The sequence below is a fragment of the Furipterus horrens genome, unplaced genomic scaffold (genome assembly GCF_987537825.1).
Source record: "Furipterus horrens unplaced genomic scaffold, mFurHor1.1.pri manual_scaffold_9, whole genome shotgun sequence".
NCBI classification, from domain to species: Eukaryota; Metazoa; Chordata; class Mammalia; order Chiroptera; family Furipteridae; genus Furipterus; species Furipterus horrens.
Window position 1 is genome coordinate 53083507 of NW_028327179.1, and position 4695 is coordinate 53088201.

General features: G+C 36.8%; 1 pseudogene; it reads left to right on the plus strand.

The window, feature by feature from the left end:
• Positions 1-2499: 2499 nt before the first annotated feature.
• Positions 2500-3706, plus strand: LOC150001760 (cytosolic 5'-nucleotidase 3A-like; annotated as a pseudogene).
• Positions 3707-4695: the final 989 nt, after the last annotated feature.

Below are 4695 nucleotides of genomic sequence, written 5' to 3' on the forward strand. Positions count from 1 at the left end.
ACAGTAAATGAGCTATTTTGCAGGGCTGACCCTACAGAGTGAGATACTCTTTAGTGGAGATTGATGCCTGCCAACTCCACCCTTTGTGTTGTTTGTGGTCATAACTGGGTGGTGCTCTGCTTTGGTCTGAAGCTGGCCACCATGTATGTTGGTTTCCAGGATATTTTAGAAGGGGCTCCATGCAGGCCCAGGTCAACAGCTGCCTGTGTCCAGCCAGTGTCCACTTGGTAAGAGCTAAAAAATGACCTGCTGCTGGTAGCTGCCTGTGCTGGGCTTAAAGGTACCTGGGAGAGGTCATGCTGTGAACTGAGGCTGGCTATCACTAGTGCTGTGCTTGGGAACCTCATAGCAAGAGGTATAAAGTATACTGAGATCAGTCGCTTCTTGTTAGAGGCTTGTTGAACTTTGAGAAATTTTAGGGAAATCTGCAGCATGGGCAGAAGGTAGCCACTTGTGTGGAACAGCCACTAAAATGTTTTTCCAGACATATATTTGGGTAGGTTTGAGTTTTCAGGGAATTATCATGGTGGGGCAAGTGTTGTTAGCCATATTAATTGAGACTCATATTTGGTGCTGTCCTGTGCCTGCAGGCTGGGTGTGGGCACAGCTCAACAAAGGATCAATGGCACTTGCTAGCAATTTAATCACAGAGAAATCTGCCCCTCCAGCCCTTGACCTCAAGCCAGACAATTCAGTTCCTCACAATATATGCCTGGCACTTTTTGAGCTGCTATTCCTTTTCTGGAGTCCTGGGTGGGTGTTTGTGAGTGAATCTGTGCTGGAGCCATTTAAGAGGATGCCTCGGTTTCTAGACGCCCTCTGTTGCACCTGGACTGTAAATCAGAAACCTAGGACAGATTCAGCTGTCTGTACTTCTGGTTCAGTGTCTCTGCTGTAGTCAGAGAGATGCTGGAGCCGAATCAGTGTTATCCTAGTGAAACTGAGGACTGGCTAGGCATTTTTTTTCCTTTTTTAAGAGTTAAGAACATTTAAAAATGTTTTTTCCCTGTAGTCTCAGGGCCTTTTCATCGGGTCACCCGACATGAATTAGTTTGGACTACTCACAATATGTCAAGCTTAAGGTAGCCTATATAGTGGCTAAATGCGTCTAGAGCAAATATTTTAGTGAGCAAGGTGGACAGCTACATTGCCTTTTATGACCTAGCCTTGGAAGTCACACGTCATCACTTCATCATTCTCTCCCTCCTGGGAGTGATTATTATTGCACAGATTTGTGGGTCAGAAGTCTCTGTATGGCTTAGCCATGTCCTTAGCTTCATGGTCTCAAAATGCTATAATTAAGAAATTGGTCATGATCTCAGTCTCATAGGAGAGTTGACTGAGGAAGGATTTACTCTCAAACTCATATGGCTTTGGTCAACAGTCCATTTTTATGTACTGACTGTTGGACTGAGGATCTCAGTTTCTTGCTGGCTATTGACTGGAGGCCACCCTTATTTCTTGTCATATGGACCTTCCCAGTATAGTTGTTTGCTTCCTCAAAGTCTGAAAGATGGATAAGGCCTCCCAACAAGATGGGCTGCAATCTTGTGACAGTTAATCAGGTATATGTAATCATGTATATCTTTTCCACCTTTGTAATATTCAGTTGGTTTGAAGCAAGGCTGATTCCCATCCACACTCAAACAAGGAGGCTCACATAAGACACTTTGGTTTTCTTTCACTTCCCAGATATGCCATGATCTGCTCTGCCTCAGAGTATTTGCATAAACCAATCCTCTTCCCCAAATAACCTTTTCCTCCCCCAAGTTTACCCAGTTAATTACTACTCCTGCAAATTTCATCTCTGTCTTAGTTGCTCTCTCAGTTTCTTAGAAAAAAACCCAGAAAGATTTAAAACTATGCTGTCACCACAATCTTCCCCCAGGGAACTTTTAGTAGCAGATTTTTTGGTTACCTTCTAAATTTCTTCTGTGATTTTTCATCTTTTCAAATTCTTTCTCTGTCTCTCTTTAAAAGCTTTGTTGTATATAACGAAGAAAATTTTTAAAAGTTTTGTATCTATTTTCCAACAAGATAATTCACTTTATAAAAATATTGGTCATTTTTAATCTCCAAAAGTTAAAACAAATCTCCTCCATCTACATGATTGTCTCCTTTTCTAATGTGGTTTATTTGTTTTTTTCTCTTTTTTCATAATCAGACTTGCTAAAGATCTATTTCATTGCTCTTTTAAAGGAAATAACTGGTAATATTACTTACATTATATTTCTTACTTAATAAATTTTTGATATTAATATTAGGAATTACTTGCTTTTACTTTCTTTGATTTCCTTTTTTAAGAGTTGTTCAAAAACATTTAAAATGTTTTATTATCTTGCTAATTTCTAATTTTATTTGAGGTCAGAAAATCAAGACTACCATTTCTGCTTTTAAGAATTTCATGAAATTTGAGCTCTTTTCAGCCTAGGAGGCATATAAGGCTTGGTCCACAGACTGGGCAATGCTGGTGGGATGGTAGTAGCAAGGATCAGCATGTGTGCCCTGGTTGTAGGGGTTGGTGCTGGCCTAGTACATATTCACCTTGAGAAGGAAGATGAGGTGGAAGACCAAAATCATCAAGATAATGCCAGAATTCTAGAAAAGTGTAATTCACATCAAGAACCCAAGAGCAGAAGAAATTATGTGGTCTTATCAAAGGAGGAGCTGTCAAACTTCAGGTAATACCAGACTTTGATATGATTGAGTAGATTTTCCTATGAATGGAAAAGATATCCAACATGTCATGATGTTATTGACAACTGTGGCTGGTTTCAGATGAATGTCAAAGAAGTTACTACAACTAAAGGAAAAATACTATGTTATTGAACTTGATCCTGTTTTTACTGTAGAAGAGAAGTACCCTTATATCAATAATTTTCAACTGGTTTGCTGCAAGGATTTTTAAAACATGTAACACCTAACTGTTTAGTCAGGGGCACTGACCTCTTTTCCCTTAGATTGTCAAGTAAAAAAAAATGACAACGGGCAACACAACAATAGCTATCCAGTGTGAATGAGTCAAAATTATACCCCCCCCTTTTTTTTTTCCAGATTGACAAAAAATATTTTATGGTGTGCCACTGAATTTTAGTAATTAGTTTATGTGTGCCATGAGATGAAAAAGGTTGAAAATCGCTGCCTTACATGGTAGAATGGTATACTAAATCACATGGTTTGCTTGTTGAACAGACTTTACAGAAAGCTAAACTTAGAGAAATTGAGTCAGAATCTGACATTATGCTCAAAGAAGGATATGAAAATTTCTTTGATAAGCTCCAACAACACAGAATCCCTTGTTCATATTTTTGTTTGATATTGATGATATATTAGAGAAGATTATCAAGCTAGTATTCATGATCAAAATGTCAAAGTAGTGTCTAATTTCATGGATTTTGATGACAATGGGTGCTCAAAGGATTTAAAGGAGATCTAATTCATGTATTTAACAAATATGGTGGTGCCTTGAAGAACATGGTATTTTAATAAAATAAAAGACAATAGCAACATAATTCTGCTTGGTGACTCCCAAGGAGACTTAAGAATGGCAGGTGAAGTAGCTAATGTTGAACACATTCTGAAAATTGGACATCTAAATGATAGAGTACATGAACTTTTAGAACAGTACATGGACTTTTATGATATTATTCTAGTAAAAGATGAGTCATTGTAGGTAGCCAACTTTATCTTACAGAAGATTCTGTAAAGCAGCATTCTTCAAGAAGATGTCTCTCCTATGGGTACAAAATTGATGCAAGAACAGCTCATGAATTCATCTTGATGAAAGACTTGTTTATAACATATTCTTGCTCTTGAAGTTTTTCTAAATATTTTCAGAAATGTTGAATTCATCAACTGGAAGCTCTTTCTTTCTCCACCTCTCTCAATATACTCCTCATAATCTTTTTAACATTAAAAAAAACTTAAAGTCAAAATTTGAAAAATAACTTCCTATATTTCCAGAGTGAATTTTATAGATTAATGTTATCATGAAGTTATTTAAAATTTTTTAATCTTCACCTGAGTATATGTTCATTGATTTTAAAGAGAGAGGAAGGGAAAGAGAGGGAAATATCAATGCAAAAGAGAAACATCCATTGGTTGCCTTCTGCATGCACCCTGACTAGAAATAAAACCTGCAACTTAGGTATGTGCCCTGGCTGGGAATTAAAACTGCAACCTTTTGATGCATGGTACGACATTCCAACCAACTGAGCCACCTGGCCAGCGCTACTGTGAAGTTTTGAGGAAACCTTTTACACTATGAAAGTTTGATGTGCATGATTTTAAGTATTGCCTTTATTTTTTTTGGAATTGCCATTTTTGTAATTTAGGTAAATTGTGCTGATGGTATCACAGTTTCTTGAAATGGTGTTATGTTAATTATTTTGTTTGGGGAAAAATTGAAATTTACCAGAAAATAGTGGCACTTGCTGTTTGAAGCAACTTAGTACCCACATAGCACTAATTATTATAAAATGTTCCTTATCGATGCACTGAGAATAAACATGAAATGAAAAGCCTTATAAAATTTTTTGAAATTTGAGGTATTTCTCTTTGACTTGATTAATGCTCAATTTTTGTAGGCATTTCATTGGTATTTGAAAAACAATGGGCATGCTCTCTTTTTCTGTGAGTGAAATTAAATATATATTAGATCAAGTTTATTAATTAAATTATTCAAATTATTTATAT